We start from the raw sequence: 9561 nt of genomic DNA on the forward strand, positions 1-9561 counted from the left end.
TCAATACAACCCCTGTAGAATGTGAAGAGGATGGGGGGGTGGGAGATGGACTCTCCTCAGCCTTCGCAGAAAGTAGAGACGCTGCTGGGCTTTCTTTGCTATGGAGCTGGTGTCGAGGGACCAGGTGAGATTCTCCGCCAGGTGAACACCAAGAAATTTGGTGCTCTTAATGATCTCTACCGAGGAGCCGTCGATGTTCAGCAGGGAGTGGTCGCTCTGTACCCTCCTGAAGTCAACAACCATGTCATCGGTGAACTTGATGATGTGGTTCGAGCTGTGTGTTGCTGCACAGTCAAGCATTCTTAATCATTTCTTGAGATAACATGAAGTGAATCAAGTTGGCCTGAAACTGGTTTCTATAATGGTGTGGATCTCAGATGGAAAACAAGGTGCGTCATTTATTGGCTGAAAATGGTTGTGCATGCTTCAGCCTTTTTTTATTAATCACATGCTGGGTCAAGCCACCATTGAGAACAGGAATGTTCCTGCAACTGCCTCCTGTCAGCTGTTTAACTGCTACCATAATTTACAGCCTATCATGATAGGACTTTGGACTAACCTGTTGATTGAGATTTCTCTGTATTGTCAATTGTACGCCATCTTTGTAATCTGATAAGTACAGTTGTTTTGCAGTTTCACGGGACTAGCATGAAGTGTCAATGGACAAGTGGCAGTCTCCTGAGATGCTGAATTTGGTAAGTCAAAGGATAGAAAAGGTGGGGAGGAAATAAGAAGTATTGTTTAATTAGGAATAGACAGTTTCTGTTGTAAGTAAGTGAAAAATAAAATAAAATTTGGAAAAAGAAGAAATCAAGAACTTAAAAGCAAAGAATAAATTGTGGGGAACTAATTTTCATGTGGTTGGGAAATCAAAGAACCAAAAATAGAACATGTTTGGATCTTTTTCCCAGAATAATAAATTATGGAACCAATTAGAAAATGGGTTTACCTTGTATAAAAAAGACAATTTTAACTAGCTGGTCTCCAATGCAACTTCCTGCATAGGTGCAGCTAATATTCAGAAGTAATGAGTAATGTCACAGTCAAGGGTGACTGAAGGGCACCCAAACCTCAGTACTACAGAAATGCATAGTAGAGAAAATGGCACTTTTGGCCCATCTCATCCATGCATACCATGATGTGCATGTATGCTAATTCTATTTGCTTGCATTTGGCAGTATCTATCTATGCCTTTCCCATCGTAGAACCTTTTCAACGGTGTGGTTATATCTACCTCCCATACTAATATAGCTCATGGTCAATTGAGGAAAAGTAGGTATTTGAAAGATTTGGATCTCAAGCCCGGCTCAAAGTTCATGGTTTATTAGGCAGCAATAATCTCGGTCTTTCTGTCTGTTTTTGACACTTGAACTATCTAAAACAGGCACCTCAAGCCTCAGGAAAGATAAAAACTGAGTAATGACTTACAGTAATGACATTCAGCTATGTTGGACTGCTCACGTGGTTCATACAGTACGTACAAAGCCAGATTCCCAAAAGGTACTTTATTCTAAAGTATGTCAGGGGAAGAGATTTTCAGGTGGCTAGAGGAATGTTTTGGGAGAGAAATGCTTCAGTCAGAAAACTGGTATAACCATATAACAATTACAGCATGGAAACAGGCCATCTTGGCCCTTCTAGGCCATGCTGAACGCTTACACTCACCTAGTCCCACCTACCTGCACTCAGCCCTACCTCTACCACTTCTACTGGAAGCTCGTTCCACACAGCTACCACTCTCTGAGTAAAGAAGTTCCCCATCATGTTACCCTTAAACTTTTGCCCCTTAATTCTCAACTCATGTCCTCTTGTTTGAATCTTCCCTACTCTCAATGGAAAAGGCCTATCCATGTCAACTGGATCTATCCCCCTCATAGTTTTAAATACCTCTATCAAGTCCTCCCTCAACCTTCTACACTCCAAAAAATAAAGATCTAACTTGTTCAACCTTTCTCTGTAACTTAGGTGCTGAAACCCAGGTAACATTCTAGTAAATCTCCTCTGTACTCTCTCTATTTTGTTGACATCTTTTCTATAATTCAGCGACCAGAACTGTACACAATACTCCAAATTTGGCCTCACCAATGCCTTGTACAATTTTAACATTACATCCCAACTCCTATACTCAGTGCTCTGATTTAAAAAGGCCAGCATAACAAAAGCTTTCTTCACCACCTTATCCACATGAGATTCCACCTTCAGGGATCTATGCACCATTATTCCTAGATCACTCTGTTCTACAGCATTCCTCAATGCCCAACCATTTACCATGTATGTCCTATATATATGGTTATATTTTGATTAGTCCTACCAAAATGTAGCACCTCACACTTATAAGCATTAAACTTCATCTGCCATCTTTCAGCTCACTCTTCTAACTGGCCTAAATCTCTCTGCAAGCTTTAAAAACCTACTTCATTATCCACAACACCACCTATATTAGTATCATCTGCATACTTACTAATCCAATTTACCATCCCATCATCCAGATCATTAATGTATATGACATCAACATTGGACACAGTACACCACTAGTCACCGGCCTCAAACCTGACAAAGAGTTATCCACCACTACTCTCTGGCATCTTCCATCCAGCCACTGTTGAATCCATTTTACTACTTCAATATTAATACCTAATGATTGAACCTTCTTAACTAACCTTCCGTGCAGAACCTTGTCAAAGACCTTACTGAAGTCCATATAGACAACATCCACTGCTTTACCCTCATCAACTTTCCTCACAACCTCTTCAAAAAATTCAATAAGATTTGTCAAACATGACCTTCCACGCACAGATCCATGTTGACTGAGTCTGAATCAGACTCTGTCTATCCAGATAATTATATATACCATCACTAAGAAAACTTTCCATGAATTTACCCACCACTGACATTAAACTTACAGGCTGATAATTGTGAGGTTTACTCTTAGGACCCTTTTTAAACAATGGAACCACATGAGCAATACACCAATCCTCCAGCACCATCCCCATTTCTAATGACATTTGAAATATTTCTGTCAGAGCCCCTGCTATTTTTACACTAACTTCCCTCAAGGTCCTACGGAATATCCTGTCAGGACCTGGAGACTTACCCACTTTTATATACTATAAACGCTCTAGTACTTCCTCTTCGTTAATCATCATAGTTTCCATAACTTCCCTACTTGTTTCCCTTACCTTACACAATTCAATATCCTTCTCCTTAGTAAATACCGAAGAAAAGAAATTGTTCAAAATCTCCCCCATCTCTTTTGGCACCGCACATAGCTGTCCACTCTGATTCTCTAAGGGACCAATTTTATCCCTCACTATCCTTTTACTATTAATATAACTGTAGAAACCCTTTAGATTTATTTTCACCTTACTTGCCAAAGCTACCTCATTTAGCTTTTCTTATTTCTTTCTTAAGATTCTTTTTACATTCTTTCTATTACTCTAGCCCCTCATTTACTCTATGCTGCTTATACTTATTGTAGATTTCTCTCTCTTTTTCTGAACCAAGTTTCTAATATCCCTTGAAAACCATAGCTGTCTCAAACTTTTAACCTTTCCTTTCAACCTAACAGGAACATAAAGATTCTGTACACTCAAAATTTCACCTTTAAATGACCTCCATTTCTCTATTACATCCTTCCCATAAAACAAATTGTTCCAATCCACTCCTTCTAAATCCTTTCACATTTCCTCAAAGTTAGCCTTGCTCCAATCAAAAAAATCCCAACCTTGGGTCCAGTCCTATCCTTCTCCATAATTGTATTGAAACTAATGGTACTTTGATCACTGGACCCGAAGTTCTCCTCAACACATACCTCCGTCACCTGACCTATCTCATTCCCTAATAGGACATCCAACACTGCCCCTTCTTTAGTTGGTACCTCAGTGTATTGCTGCAAATACATAGTGTCTTCTAAAAAAAAAGAGGTGAATTGGCTAACATAGATTGGGAAATAAGATATAAAGTTTTGCTATTAAGTAAAGAAAACTATTATTTGAAGAAATATTTTGAAGAATGCACATTAAATAAAAAAATAAAACTAAGCCACGAGACTATTCTTGACAAGCCGTCGAGGTTAAAGTTGTTTGTCAGTCTTTGTATATAGTTGTTCATTGATTCTATTGTATTTTTTGTTATACTGTGTCTGCCTGCAAGAAAATGAATCTCAGGGTAGTGTATGGTGATATATATGCATCTGTTATCTCTTCAGCAACCTCTCTCAGGACTCTGGGATGTAGACCATCTGGCCCAGCTGACTTTTCCACCTTAAGACCTTTGAGCTTCCCTTGCACTTTTTCCTTTGTAATAGCTATGACACTCACTCCTGCTCCCTGACACTCACAGCCGTCAGGCACACTGCGAGTGTCTTCCTCAGTGAAGACAGATGCAAAGTTCCCAATAAGTTTATCAGCCATTTCTTTTTCCCCCATTACTACCTCACCAGCATTATTTTCCAGTGGTCCAATATCAACTCTCACCTCCCTTTTACTCTTTATGTAATTAAAAAATCTTCTGGTATCGTGCTTTATATTATTGACTAGTCTGTCCTCATATTTCATCTTTTCCCTTCTAATAGCTTTTTTAGTTGCCTTTTGTTGAATTTTAAAAGCTTGACAATCATCCAACTTCCCAGGCACTTTTGCTACTCTGTACACTCTGTTCCTTGGATTTTATGCAGTTTTTAACTTCCTTTGTCAGCCACAATTGCCTACTCCTCCCATTTGAGAACTTCTTTTGTGAGACTTATCTATCTTGTGCGTTGTGAACTATTCCCAAAAACTTCAGCCATCTCTTCTCTTGCCGTCATCCCCGCTAGTATCCTCCTCCAATCCACCTGGGCAAGCTTCTCTCTCATGCCTCTGTAATTCTCTTTATTGTATTGCAATACAGATATATGTGAGTTGTGCTTCTCCCTCTCAAATCACAGTATGAATTCAATCATATAATGATCACTGTCTTCTAAGGGTTCCTTTATGTTAAGCTCCCTAATTCTACATGGGTTATTACACAACACCCAATCTAAGATAGATTTTCCCCCAATTGGCTCAAGCACAAGCTGCTCTAAAAAGCCATCTCATTGGCATTCAACAAATTCCCTCTCTTGTGATCCAACACCAACCTGATTTTCCCAATCTCCTTACATATTGCATTTGTGTCATTATCCTTATTACATGGCTTTTCCAGCCCCCTTTGCAATCTCAACCCCACATCTTGGCTTCAATTTGGAGGCCTATATATGATTCCCATAACTGTTTTTAACCTTTTGTTTCTTAGCTCCACCCAAAAAGCTCCAACATTCTCTGACCCTATGTCACCTCTTTTGAATGATGTAATTCCATCTCTTACCAACGAAGCCTATTCCTTCTTGCCTGTCTTTTCAAAACAAATTATATTCTTTGATGTTAAGCTCCCAACTATGGCCTTCTTCAGACACAACTCAATGATGCCCACAATATCATACCGACCAACCTCTAAATTGCACTGCAAGTTCGTCCACCTTATTCTGAATGCTATGCGCATTTAAATACAGCACCTTCCATCCTGTATTCTTTGCCCTTCTGAATTTTGCCTCTGTGGTACAATTTAACTCTTTGCTCTGTCTGCTCTGTCAATTTGCTCTGTCAATTTAACTCATCCTTCAAAGTTGAATGGGGATAGAAGAAAGACAGGAGGTTATCAACCATGAGATGAGGTCAGAAAAGTCAGGCAGGATTATGATTAAGGATTTTAAGGAGAAAAATGATTATTGGAATTTAGCAGTAAATAAGGCAGAATATCCTGCATAGTTTTTAACAGAAGGCAGTATATTTTCACATATGAATATTTCAGTTAATGAAATTAATTAGGTTCAATGTAAAAATGGGGACAAAGGACAAACTATATTGGAAACCTGTTCTCTGCAACAATCATGGAGTGGAACATCATTAGTTTTGAGGAACTTCCTTAAGTTATGGAGATATGGAATATGAGAGAGAACCTAGAAACTTGATACTTCCAAAGTATCTTCATTTCCTTTCACACAGGGAAAAATGTCCAATTAAATTAGTTATACGGGTGTCCAAACTGACCTCAGAGGAGAGAGAATTCAATTCAGTGAAGTGGTGCAGACCCATGAAGGATAGAATGAATGTTATATAGGGCTGTAAGAAATCACGATGGAGAAACTGCACCAGTGCCTCTATTTCTTTGGGAGGCTGAAAAAAGTTCAGCATATCCCAGTTGACCCTCGGCAATCTTTATACTTGCATCATTCTACCCAGGTTCATCAGTTTAGACTTGTGTACACAGGTTAGCACATCACAAAACCACCCTCGCCTCCGTAAAAACATAGCTCTATATGTGTTTTTCTTTTGAGTGAATATGCTTCTTTGCTTGCTATCCTGAATTATAGTACTCACTATTTTTGAATATTTGCTTGATATTTTGAATTCAGAATTGCAAGCAAACATTCAGAAATGTGGCCCCAAAGGAAAGCTGACTCAGTGCATGGTTTGAACATTAATTAAGCTTAATTTGATGGATTCCATGTACATCCCTCACTGTGTTGGTAGAGCAACCAACATAATCAAAGACCCCTGTCATCTCTCTTCTCTTCCCTCCCATCCCATCAGACAGAAGATATAAAAGGCTGAAAGCAAATACATCAGGCTCAAGGAAAGCTTTTATCCTGATGTTATAAGACCATATATGATAAGATGGACTCTTATCTTTTCAAGCTACTCTATCATGGCCTTGCACTGTACTTACTCTTTAAGATTATGTTATTGGTTTTTCTTTGTACTACCTTGATGTGATGATGTGATGAAATGGTCTGTATGGATGACGCACAAAATAAACTTTACACTCTACCTCAGTACACGTGACAATAATAAGCCAATCTATCAATTGTAAGTTGGTAAAGGGAAAGCAGATGGAAATACTACACATCAAAGCCACACTACACCTCCTATTCCAATTCTGGAACTTGATTCCAGTGTGAAAGAGAATTTCCAAAAGGAAATTAAAACGTGTACTGCTACTCTTCAGCACACTTAACGCAGCTGACTTGGAGATTAATTTCTAAGGGTGTGTAACTTTCTCAGCTGCCACTAGATGGCAAATGCACACCATAACTTTTGGTAGCATGGGGCTGAGACAGTGAACAATTGAAATTCCACCTTACAAACAGGAGACCCCCATGTGCAGCCATTCGGGTAATAGAAACAAACCTTTGCAGAATTCAAGCATCATTGGCAAAAATTTTGAGATATGGAATAAAATTCACTGTCACTGAATTTGTGTAAAAAAATAAACAAAAAAATTAACTTCTGTCTCTTAATGCATGTGGTTGTGGCGACCCACTTCCCAGCGCACTCGAACCGGCTCACAAAATGGCGCGCGCCGGCATTGAGGCCGGTCCCAAAGAGGGTGCCAAGTCTGCTTCACGAGCAAGGGGAAAAGCCCGCACGTAGGACAGGACTGTGAATACACGCCCCCTACAGTATTCCCGCCCAGGGAGGGCGGGATCAGGAAGGCTTTAAAGCGAGGCCGCGAAGTTTGAATAAATCTCTTTTTGCAACTGCAGCTCACCGACTCCGTGCCTTTACTTCAGCGCTGTGTGTAGCACACCGCTACAATTGGTGACCCCGACGGCCCAAACGATATTTGGGTCAAAGATGAACAACGCCGCATCTGTTCATGCAGTTCGTTAAAACTGCCAAGCTTCTGGACGCTGCAACGCTGTGACCTATAGTTCCAGCAAGCAGAAGCCCAATTCCACATTCGGCAGATAACCTCGGATGCCACACGTTACTACTACGTGGTGAGCTCCCTCGACCAGGAGACAGCCGCCCAGGTTGAAGAGTTCATACAGTCACCCCCAGCAGACGGCAAATACACAGAATTCAAAGCCTTGCTCATAAGGACTTTCGGATTCTCATGGTGTGAGCAAGCTGCCCGCTTACTGGTTTGGGGGACAGGCCACCATCGGCTTTGATGAACGAGATGCTGTCCCTGGCCGGAGGTCACAAGCCCTGCCTCATGTTTGAGCAGGCATTCCTGGAGCAGCTGCCCGAGGACATATGCCTGCTGCTGTCCGACACGGATTTCAGTGACCCCCAGAAGGTGGTGACCAGGGCTGACGTGCTTGGGAAAGCCAAGAAGGAGAGTGGGGCGTCCATCGCACAGATCACCAGGCCACGCTCCCAGCAGCAAACCAGACCAGACCTGGCCGCAGAGCCCGCTAACCCCAGAGGCAGGGGTGAGGAGACCAAAGAACAATGGTGCTTCTACCACCAGCGGTGGGACACAGAAGCCCGCCACTGTAGCCCGCCCTGCAAGTTCCCGGGAAACGTCAGGGCCAGCCGCCACTGATGGCTATGGCGGCTGGCCATTGGGATAGCCTCCTGTATGTGTGGGACAAGCGGTCGGGACGCCGTCTTTTGGTCGACATCGGAGCCGAGATCAGTGTCTTACCTCCGACGAGTTACGACACCCGCAACAGAGCACTGGGTCCCACCCTGAGGGCCATGAACGGCAGCACAGTAAGGACCTACAGCACCCATACGGTGCGGCTACAGTTCGGCTCCAGCTGGTTAATGTGGGACTTCACACTGGCTGCCGTAGCCCAACCGCTCCTGGGAGCAGATTTTTTGTGAGCTCACAGCCTACTGGTCGACCTGCCAAGGAAGAGACTGGTCCACGCCGAGACCTTTCAAACGTTCTCCCTGGGTGAAGCCCAGTTGCCAGCCCCACACCTAGACTCCATCATGCTGTCTGACAATGACTTCACCAGAGTCCTGGCGGATTTCCCGTCGGTTCTGGCACCGCAGTTCATGGCAGCCATGCCCGGACACGGCGTACAGCACCACATCCCGACACAAGGACCACCCCTCCATGCCTGTGCTCGAAGGCTTCCCCCGGACAAGCTCCGACCAGCGAAGGAGGAGTTCAAGAGGATGGAGGAATTGGGGATCATATGGCGGTCCGAGAGCCCATGGGCATCCCCCCTGCACATGGTGCCCAAAGCAACAGGAGGCTGGAGACCATGTGGTGACTACCGCAGGCTGAACGAGGCTACAACACCAGACCGCTACCCTGTGCCGCACATTCAGGAATTTGCAGCAAACCTGCACGGCGCCCAAAGAAGATCTGCATGCCTGTTCGGCCGAGTTGGTGTGCGGCACACCCCAGGTCATCCCAGGGGAGTTCATACCAGCCCCAAGGCTGCAAGAGGAAGAACCCGCAGCAGTCCTGGGCAGACTATGCGAGAGGCTCGGTAACCTGGCCCCCATACCCTCTTCGCAGCATGAGCAGAACCCAACTTGTGTACCCAAAGACCTGCAAAGATGTAAGTTCGTTTTCGTACGACAGGGCGGACATCGGGCACCGCTACAGCGGCCCTAGAAGGGGCTGTTTACGGTGATCAGAAACAACGTGTCCACATTCATGCTGGACATCGGGGGGGAAAGAGGAAGTTTTCACGGTGGACCGACTCAAACCGGTCCATGTGGACTTGGAGCAGCCAGTCGAGATTCAGGCACTGCGGCGCAGAGGCAGACCTCCCAAACAGAGTCCAACCCAGAC

Source organism: Hypanus sabinus, chromosome 1 (assembly GCF_030144855.1).
Source record: "Hypanus sabinus isolate sHypSab1 chromosome 1, sHypSab1.hap1, whole genome shotgun sequence".
Lineage (NCBI taxonomy): Eukaryota > Metazoa > Chordata > Chondrichthyes > Myliobatiformes > Dasyatidae > Hypanus > Hypanus sabinus.